This window comes from Paramormyrops kingsleyae, chromosome 24 (genome assembly GCF_048594095.1).
Source record: "Paramormyrops kingsleyae isolate MSU_618 chromosome 24, PKINGS_0.4, whole genome shotgun sequence".
Classification (NCBI taxonomy): domain Eukaryota; kingdom Metazoa; phylum Chordata; class Actinopteri; order Osteoglossiformes; family Mormyridae; genus Paramormyrops; species Paramormyrops kingsleyae.
Window position 1 is genome coordinate 14,670,259 of NC_132820.1, and position 11,120 is coordinate 14,681,378.

General features: G+C 39.5%; 1 protein-coding gene across 3 annotated transcripts in view; it reads right to left on the reverse strand.

Annotated features, from left to right (window-relative positions):
* LOC111834450 (interferon-induced protein 44-like) overlaps positions 1–10,914 on the reverse strand; it is a 28,622-nt gene extending 17,708 nt beyond the window's left edge. The window contains exon 1 of one of the 3 annotated variants that reach the window (XM_023793758.1): positions 10,873–10,914. The gene's annotated coding sequence lies outside the window, so the exon portion shown is untranslated. Of the gene's footprint in view, positions 1–8,984; positions 9,111–9,991; positions 10,028–10,872 lie in introns of those variants that run through there. The other 2 variants (XM_023793755.1, XM_023793757.2) reach the window with 2 other exon arrangements.
* Between the last annotated feature and the right edge of the window lie 206 nt (positions 10,915–11,120).

The window sequence follows — 11,120 nt, forward strand, 5'->3', positions numbered from 1 at the left end:
CTCACATTTTGCTCTGGCCTCTGCATGTTCTCGTAGTACACTCTTGTTTCCGAGAAAGGTGTCTTTTTAGATTCCAAAGTGAATGTTTACTCACTGAAACAGTTTCACCACATTGTTGTTCTTGCTCTACATTATTGTCAATATGTACACTTCTACAGTATGACCTGTCTGTTTCCTTTGTGAAATACTTTGCAAATTCCATCTTGGCCAATTTGTTTAACAGTCTTGATAATTGTACAGATGAATTTTGCATAGATTTGGGCACGTCTCAGAGTCGTAGTGTGAGCAGTATCAGAGCAAAATTGGAGCGAGACAGAGTGACCGCTCCAGCCTTAATTAAAAAACCGTTTCACGCTCTGACCAAATTCTGCCCGCTCTGCGCTCACGCTCCACTCCACTCACATGCCCTGGTGAGGATCAGCCTACGTCTGCTACTTCTTGAGGTGAAACTTGTCTAATCATGTTTCTTTTGTTCTAAAAAAAAAAAAAAGAGAACCTCACCTTGTAGGAAAATTTAATGTAAAATGATTTTAGACACCCCTAATGTGGACCGTACCATTTTAACCACCTCGGCGCTAGAAGCAGCCAGTCGGTTGCGTTATTCATTCTCATTGAGTGACCTGTTCATTGTGTTTGTCTGTCATGGTGCTGTTACTCGTGCATTGGTAAATGTAAGTAGCTAGCAGAAGTCTAGCCTGTTGAAAATGTGTTATTTTAAAACCTTCATTTATTCGTTTAAGTGTTTCATCTATTAATGCAAGCTGACGTCTTTATAAGTTTAATTACATAACATTGTCCTTCTGAGGCCGGTGTTCTGTTGAGTTGAGCTACTTTGTCGAGGTAAGCTACGGTAGTGCTAATCGATAGCCCTAACCATAGCTTACCTCGACAAAGTACCTCAACTCGACAGAACACCGGTACAGTCAACGTTAGTTATGTTAACTAGCAAGAGAGCTAAGTTCTCTATTTAATCCAGGCTTATTTGGTGAGGTAAAATCGAGCATGGTCATTTTCCAAGGAGATGAACTCCCTAAGTTTTCATTCTCATTTTATCACGAATAAATTGTGCCTTTCTGAAATTAATTAGCCACTTAGCCTGTGTGGTTTGTTATTAGGCTAATGTTAATGCATAAGAAGGTCTAACGTTATTATCTTACCCCTAGCGCATCTTGCACTCTCAACATTGATCCTGGTGGCGACTATTTGTATTGACGCAGTAGCGGACCATTTTGGTCATAGAAGTGTTATGAAGGCAGTACCCCCCAATTATGGAGGTGTAATTCACACTCTGGTCTCATACAGTAGCTTGTTGCTATTTAGTCAGAGGAAAAACTCTTGGAGATGAACAGGGCATGTCTCCAGAGTGGTATGTATTTCAATGGTGTGGGGGTGTGTTTGACTGCCAGTCCTACCCTTGGATGATTAACATATGTGGAAAGGTGTTAGGACAATTGCGGTGTGTTTTCAGTGCAGCTCCTGGTACCACCCATTCCCCTGTGGACCAATGGTGCTGGATGTATATTTGCATAGCATGACACAGTACTGTTTTTGACTTAATAGATTTTTTAAAAATCCACTGTGATTGTGATGAATAAGGCAAGAGAACAAAAACCACAGAAATGGCTCTTGGGTGCTAGCCAGAGAATGGGTGGGTTTGTTTAGTCTCTATGGCTTAATTAGCTATTAGATATTGGCTGGGAGAGAAATGCTATCCCATCACTGTGTTTCTTTTCTAAATCTCTACAAGTGAGATTTCTTTGGGGATGCACCTATATAAGAAAAATTACACTGCTCAGACCAATTAGCATACACCAACACAGGCAACCCAAAAAAGCAACTAATGTGGTAAAGTCTAATTTCAGTGCCATACCATCCTTGATCGTGGTGGGTTTCTAAAAATTAAGCTTAATGAAAGTCTTAATATTAAATAAGCATTTATTTTACAAGTTATTTGATTTGTTCTATCACAAGTTGTGCTCTAAATACAATGAGGCTACCACCCATTATATCTGCTTTAGCAGAAACACACTTCTTAAATCATTAAGATAGCTCTCACCTTTTTTTCAGCCCTGTTAAATATTTATGTTTAACACAGTCATAATCTGTGTTTGGTGACTGGTACCATACAGTTTATGCAGTTTATGCACTTTTATGCCACAGGCAGGTCTCTGTACAGTTCTTTGGTTATTAAGAACTGAACTAGAATAAAACTTACATGAAAAGAGAAAAGGCTATGTTGGTCTGAGTCTTTCTTATTATGGTGGGTTAGTAAAACAGCAACTGAATGCCCAAATGAGTTCAAATGAGAGTACATTAAAATAGGGCAGATATGGGCCACCCATTTTGTACTTGTGTGCCACCCATATGGGCTTGCAATTTGGGAAGAGGTGGAGACACATTGTCCTAACACTCTAGGTTGTAAATTTAACACTATAAGAGTTAATAAACATTAACACTGTAAAAACAACACTCACTTAACAGTGTTAAAGGTAACACTGAATGTTGTGGACCCATATAGACACCATGCTGTGTTAATTTAACACTGGCACATTTGCTGTGATTACTGTAGTTGAATGATGTTTTTTATTTTATTTATAGCAACTTGTTCTTTCTTTGGGCTACTTACAATATATTACTAACAACTCCAATGGTTTGAGAAAATCGGAAACTTCCATTTCCATATACACAGGCCTTGTACACCATCATTCAGCTGAACTTTTCACAAAGCCACTAAACATGAACAAGTTATGAGGTTTACTAGACTTTGCACACTATTATATATATATATACTCAGCAAAAAAAGAAACGTCCCTTTTTCAGGACTGTGTATTTCAACAATAATGTTGTAAAAATCCAAATAACTTTACAGATCTTCATTGTAAAGGGTTTAAACAATGTTTTCCATGCATGTTCAATTAACCATAATCAATTAATTAACATGCACCTGTGGAATGGTCGTTAAGACCTTAACAGCTTACAGAAAGTAGGCATTTAAGGTCACAGTTCTAAAAACGCAGGACACTAAAGAGACTTGTCTACCGACTGTGAAAAACACCCAAAGAAAGATGCCCAGGGTCCCTGCTCATCTGCGTGAACGTGCATTAGGCATGTTGCAGGGAGGCATGAGGACTGCTGATGTGGCTAGGGCAATAAATTGCCATGTACGCACTGTGAGACGCCTAAGACAGCGCTACAGGGAGACAGGAAGGACAGTTGATCATCCTCGCAGTGGAAGACCACGTGTAACAACACCTGCACAGGATCGGTACATCCGAATATCACACCTGCGTGACAGGTACAGGATGGCCACAACAACTGCCCGAGTCACACCAGGAACACACAATCCCTCCATCAGTGCTCAGACTGTCCGAAATAGGCTGAGAGAGGCTGGACTGAGGGCTTGTGTGTTCCTGGTGTGACTCGGGCAGTTGTTGTGGCCATCCTGTACCTGTCACGTAGGTGTGATATTCGGATGTGCATGTTAATTAATTGATTATGCTTAATTGAACATGCATGGAAAACATTGTTTAGAGCCTTTACAATGAAGATCTGTAAAGTTATTTGGATTTTTACAACATTATTGTTGAAATACACAGTCCTGAAAAAGGGACGTTTCTTTTTTTGCTGAGTATATATATTAGGGGTGTGCAAAGCAGCCGGTATTTGTATCTGTATTTGTATTTGTTGAGGGGGGAAAAGTATTTGTATTTGAGTAAAATTCAAAATAGGCGTAAAAATCCATTTTTTTTGCGTTGCACTTCTAATTTACGTTATAGTGTAAGTATTCTTTAATTATATCCATTATAATAATGGATATGAAGTAGACAGAGTAACTTAAACATACCATATAACTCCTACAAGTACATACAATTCGACACAACTACACAAGCATTGTTTTAACCTTTTTAACCAAACGTTAACGTTACTCTGTCAACAGCCTATTGTCTAAATTACCCAGCTAACAGAGCTACGTAAACAGAGCGAACATGAGAGCACCTGACTGCAGACGTCAATAATGCAGCGTAATGGAATAATCTCCCGATCAAACTCCGCTTCCCGAAAGTTATAAACTGCCTCCGGAACCCAGTTAAGGTACAAAAATAGTGATACAGTTAAGTCTTTTTTCGCTCAGCCGAGCCTTCTCTGTTGCTGTGTGGAGCAGCCTGTGTCAGTCACCTCTTTTACTCCCCCCCCCCGACTCCTGAACTCACTCACTCACTCACTCATCCGGGCATGCACTGCGGTCTCAAGAGGAAACGCAGCATTTTGATATAAAGTTTTTCTTGTTCCCGAATACAAATATTTTTAAAAGTATTTGTTCGAAATAAGTATTCGTAAAAAACATTATTTGTGCCTTTCCGAATACCGTATTCGGGTTCGGCTCCACCCCTAATATATATATATACACTCACCTAAAGGATTATTAGGAACACCATACTAATAGAGTGTTTGACCCCCTTTCGCCTTCAAAACTGCCTTAATTCTACGTGGCATTGATTCAACAAGGTGCTGAAAGCATTCTTTAGAAATGTTGGCCCATATTGATAGGATAGCATCTTGCAGTTGATGGAGATTTGTGGGATGCACATCCAGGGCACGAAGCTCCCGTTCCACCACATCCCAAAGATGCTTTATTGGGTTGAGATCTGGTGACTGTGGGGGCCATTTTAGCACAGTGAACTCATTGTCATGTTCAAGAAACCAATTTGAAATGATTCGAGCTTTGTGACATGGTGCATTATCCTGCTGGAAGTAGCCATCAGAGGATGGGTACATGGTGGTCATAAAGGGATGGACATGTTCAGAAACAATACTCAGGTAGGCCTTGGCATTTAAACGATGCCCAATTGGCACTAAGGGGCCTAAAGTGTGCCAAGAAAACATCCCCCACACCATTACACCACCACCACCAGCCTGCACAGTGGTAACAAGGCATGATGGATCCATGTTCTCATTCTGTTTACGCCAAATTCTGACTCTACCATTTGAATGTCTCAACAGAAATCGAGACTCATCAGACCAGGCAACATTTTTCCAGTCTTCAACTGTCCAATTTTGGTGAGCTCGTGCAAATTGTAGCCTCTTTTCCCTATTTGTAGTGGAGATGAGTGGTACCCGGTGGGGTCTTCTGCTGTTGTAGCCCATCCGCCTCAAGGCTGTGCGTGTTGTGGCTTCACAAATGCTTTGTTGTATACCTCGGTTGTAACGAGTGGTTATTTCAGTCAAAGTTGCTCAGCTTGAATCAGTCGGCCCATTCTCCTCTGACCTCTAGCATCAACAAGGCATTTTCGCCCACAGGACTGCCGCATACTGGATGTTTTTCCCTTTGCACACCATTCTTTGTAAACCCTAGAAATGGTTGTGCGTGAAAATCCCAGTAAATGAGCAGATTGTGAAATACTCAGACCGGCCCGTCTGGCACCAACAACCATGCCACGCCCAAAATTGCTTAAATCACCTTTCTTTCCCATTCTGACATTCAGTTTGGAGTTCAGGAGATTGTCTTGACCAGGACCACACCCCTAAATGCATTGAAGCAACTGCCATGTGATTGGTTGATTAGATAATTGCATTAATGAGAAATTGAACAGGTGTTCCTAATAATCCTTTAGGTGAGTGTATATATACATATATTCAGGCCCCAAGTTGCCAATCAGGAGGCTCGGGAGAATTCCAGGTGGGCCACTGAATGGTTGTGCCGGTCAGAAACAAAATAATTTAACAAGTTTAAAACTAAGATGGTTGGAAACTTTAATATTGTACAGTAAAGCCTAGAATGTTAACCAGAGAATTTTCCCAAATGTGCACACACATACACACACACAAATGTTTGTAGTCATATCTTTGTGAGGATTGTCCATTCATTTATCAGGTCAAAACCCTAATCCCAAAAATGACAACGTAAACCCCTACCCAACCCTAACCTTAACCATCATTAACCAAACAACAAACAAGACTTGACATTTTTAGTTTTTTGATTGCAGTCACAGATTTTTATAAAATTGAGCTTCCTCTCATTAGCACGGAAAAAACGAGTCCCCACAACATCAAAGTAACAGATTTTTATCACAGTGTGGAGACATTTGATCCCCATGGTGTAATATATACATAACACACACACACAGGGACAGATTATGGGTTGTGTGGGCCCCTGGGCAAAATGTTCGCGAGGGCCCCCCCCCCCACCACAACTACCACAATTCAAGGGCCCTTGGCAGCCAAACGCCCTCCCTCCATGTTTCCATCAGAGGCCCTATAGGGTCAGGGGCCCTTGTAGGCAGAGGATCAAAGAATGTAGATCCTCTAAAATAGACAAACGAAAATACATTGTTGATACATTGTCAACTGTCCAATTTTGGTGTTCCCGCCTGTCTCTCCCTCTTTCTCATGCTGCTATACTCAGATCTGCCGGAGCCTAGACGAATATTGCACTCGATCATTTTGCTTACACTGCCTCTGATTTCCTCAACTCTGGCTAATACACAATTATTCTTACTTCCTCCCTCACCCCTTCTGGGGTGTGCTCCATGGAGCACAATGTCGTTGAAGAGTTTATGCCTCTGCGGCCTGCAAGACAACTACCTCCACCTCCGGCAACTACCCTCCAACCTGCCTGCCCTTGGCTCAACACGATGCCTCGCCATCCATCCTGCGGCTGTGTGTCTATTAATCCTGCCATCGTGCATCAAGCACCACGTGCCTGCACCGGTCGGCCGCTGCATTGAGACATATATTTCAACCCCTGTATTAGCTTAGTCATTTCATCTTGTCTGTATTAGCTTAGTCATATCATCTTGTTTATTTGACTCATCTGCCGGCCCCTGGAGGATGGGCTCCCCCTTTGGGTCTGGTTCCTCCCAAGGTTTCTTCCTCTTAGGGAGTTTTTCCTTGCCACCGTTGCCTTTGGCTTACTCAATGGGGGGTCCTTACGAGGCAGAAATGTAAAGCGCATTGAGACAATGTAATGTTGTGATAATGCGCTATATAAATAAATAAAATTGAAAAAAAAAAAAAATAAGCGTTGCAAATTGTTTTGGGCTAGGGGCCCCATGGGCCCCCTGCACCCCAAGGGCCCCTGGGAAGCGGCCCCGCTGGCCCGGTCCGTAATTCGTCCCTGCACACACACACACACACACACACACACACACACAAAGCAGACCATTATTGCTCTGCACATGCGTCTGTGTGATCGCTTGCCATTTGGAACTGAGTGAGCGCAGTGCGCAGTTGTGGAGGTGCCACCACTAATCCTTTGCTATTGATAATCGTTGGAATTTACTCAAACGATGGATGTTAGAAAAAGACCAGGAAGGGCTGAAAAAGTCAGACTGCTTGAACAGTTCAAAAGGCTATTAATAATTTATTTTCTTCTTGAAATGTCAGCAATTTATCAGGATAATAAGACTTTTATAAAAAAAAAAAATCATTTACCAAAGTTCCCCCAAAACAAAGACAAAATTGGCTGGTCTTGGGCATAAAACTCCCAGGCTGAAAATTAGTCCCATTCTTCATTGGCATATATTTGTTAGATGAACTTTTCCCAAATGACCCTCGAAATCTGCAGTTTTACAGACTACTGTGAAAGGTATCATAACTCTTTTATATAGTCACAGAGATAAAAAAAAAATAAAAATTCGGAATATTAAAATATTACACAAAACTCATTTCAGGGCTGTCGTACAGTTGTTGATGTCAAATGCTATGCTATGACCTAATTTAAACATAAAGGCAGTTACACCTTTTCTTATAAATTGACATGAATGTCGTTAGGCCTATTTTAGGGGGACTTTACCCCCCCCCCCCAGAATATTTTTTAGCCCCCTCTGAAAAATGTGTATTTATTGGCTTAAATCATGAATAGTTTGCTCCATTCATCTCTAACAACTCCCCTCTAAGTTGCTTTAAAGTAAAACGCTCTTCAAATGGATTATTCAATTTTTATGTCTGGCATATTAAAAGAAATTTGTTTGTGGTAATTATAATTGTGCTCTGAGGTAATGGATTTCACCAACATCAGTTGTGCTTCTTTACAAGGAAAAAAATGAATACAGTTGATATGTAACAGTTACAGAATTTATAGAATAAGTTGTTATATTAATATGGATGCTGAAATCTTTCTTCACATCAGGAAGTTCCCTAGAGAAGGTCGGTAACTGCCATTTTTCATGCTGAAATATTGTCTACATATATTTGTTGGACAAACTCACTTCTTCCAAAAGACCATCCACCGCAGTTTTCACAGACAATTGTGAAAGTGAAAGTAGAAGTTAATAGGTTTTTTACATCAGACTTTTTTAGTCACACGGATTACTGTGGCCACACCACAGTTCATGAATATTGAATATTGCAGCACGTTTCTTTTTAGAGTTGCCATACAGTCGTTGACCTAAAACGCCGTGCTATAAACATGAAGGCAGATACACATTATCTTATAAGCTGCCTTACAGTAAAACGCATGTCAAGTGGATACAGCTACTAAAAACTTTCTTCATATTTACATGAGTTCCTCAGGAAGATCCCCAGAGAAGATCAGTAACTGTTCATTCCAGCCAAAGTTGTTTCAATACACATCGTTTAGCAAGACTTTTCACAAAATCAATAAATGAACTATTTATGGAGTTTTTTTGCATGCTACTGAAATATAGATATTTAATTCTATATTATATTATATTGAAATCTATAGATATTTCAGTGTTTCCCCTACCATTATATTAGGGGGCGCCCCGCCCCCCCCCAACGGCACCTCCCGCCGCCCCTTGAAGGTCAAGTTAATTTAATTTAATTTTATTTTCTATATAGCACCAGATTCAATTCAATTCAATTCAATTTTATTTATATAGCGCATTATCACAACATTACATTGTCTCAATGCGCTTTACATTTCTGCCTCGTAAGGACCCCCCATTGAGTAAGCCAAAGGCTTACACAACAGAAGTCATTTAAGGTTACCTTTCCTATAGAACAGGTCTATACATTGTGCTCACCTGTGTGTGACAATCTCGACCTGAATTACCCAACTCTGGTAATAATCCACAGAGATTTAAGAAAAGATAGGAAGAAGGGAGGCTACAGCGATTCGATGGCTAAAATAACTTGCTCATCTCCTATCTCAGACTTGTGAAATGCAAAATCCTATTTGGTACACGTGGCGCTTTTGCTTCATTTCCGGAACACTCAAGAGGGTCTAGCTGCAGACGCCTTTAGAGTGGAGCTCCACCAGAAATACGTCACCTCCACAGGAAACACGTGATCTTTAAGGACGTAAAGTTGAGCTCTGGTTAGGGTTAAGGTTAGGGTTTATTCGCTGTGACACAGAGTTGAGGCCACGTGTTTCCTGTGGAGGTGACGTTTTTCTGGTGGAGCTCCACTCTACAGGCGTCTGCAGCTGGACCCTTCTCAGAATACTTTGAGCCCTTTTTTGAACAGAGAGCTCCATCTAGTGGGAACAGAAAAAAATAGCAAAATGTTCTGGAAGCGTCATTTTGTCCATCACTATTGTTTGGCACGTGTTTAAGTTCTGAAGATAAAGTATAGCCAGACATTCCTGACTTCCCATATCAAGAGGCTCTAGAAATGTTCTTCCAGAAGCCCAGAAAAATACACTGCAGTGACAAAAGCTGCACACTTGCAAACTGTGGATAATTTTCATAAAAAGAAATGTTCTGATATTTAGTTCAGTTGTTATATTGACTGCTGTCATCAGAAGAAACACAAACACCATGAATCCTGTTAGTGTCCGTCTGCAGTTATATAATTACTAGAATAAGTTCTTATATTAATACAGAAACTGACGTCCTTCTATACATTTGCATGAGTCTCCTGGGAGTAACATGATTCGAGAACAACAGTAGCTAACAGTTACGTCAAAAAATGCCTTAAAAATAAAAAAAACATATAAATATTTCTACAGACGGACAAAATTAACAAGTTATTAGGATTACTCGTCTACAGTTTGTACGGTATATATGCCTCTTTTTTTTAACAAACTCACCTTTTCCAAACGACCCTCGAAAGCTGCAGATTTACAGACAATTGTGAAAACGAAAGTAAAAGTTCAAAGCATTTTATATACAGGTAGTCACAGATAACGGTGGCCACACCATAATTCATGAATTATCTTGTAAGTTTCTATAAGTAAAACGCTCGACAAACGGACACTTCTATTTATATGTATGGTATATTATATTAAAATAAACTCAGTTGTGTTAATTAGAATTAGACTCTGGGATTACGTCAGGTTTGCTTCTTTACAAGGAAAAATATAAGGCCGGTTGATGTTTAATGGTTAAAGAATTTCTAGAATAAGTAATTATATAAATACAGATGCTGAAATCTTTCTTAAAATTTACATGGTTCAGAAGTTCCCAGAGAAGGCTGCTGTCAATTCCAGTCTATTCAAGATTTTTCAAAAAAGATTGTTTAGCAGGACGAGTTATGGGGGTTTCTTACATTTTGCACGCTATTGAAATATACAAATATTTTTTTTAAATACTCACCATTTCCAAACAACCTTCAACCGCCGCAGTTTTTACAGAGTGAAAGTGAAACTAGAATTTCAAAATCATTTTATATAGTTACACGGATAACGGTGATAAAAGGTAAAATATAATTACGTTTGGGATTTAACAATTATATAATTATTAGTTCTTATACTAATACAGATTTTGAAACCCTTCTACTCATCTACGTAATTTCCCTGGATATAGTATTATTCAAGAACAGCAGAAACTAACAGTTCGGCCAAAAATGCCTCAAAAATTTAAATAAAGGAGAAAAAAAAACTTTTCACAGGCGGGCAAAATTAACGAGCTACAGAGTTTACTAGTCTGCAGTTTTGTATGATATATAGGCCTATTTGTTTAACAAACTCACCTTTTCCAAATGAGCCTCGAAAGCTGCAGATTTACAGACAATTGTAAAAACGAAAGTAAAAGTTCAAAGCATTTTATATAGTCACAGATAATGAAATAAAACACTGGTAAATTTTTCTTCTTCTTCTTTAAACATGTTGGTTAAATATGAGTTTAAGTGCTTTCTTTTAAAATATGTAAATACCGCTAAAGTTTTTCTTCTTCTTTTCACATGTTTGTTATACTGTATAATGAGTTTAAGTGCACTCT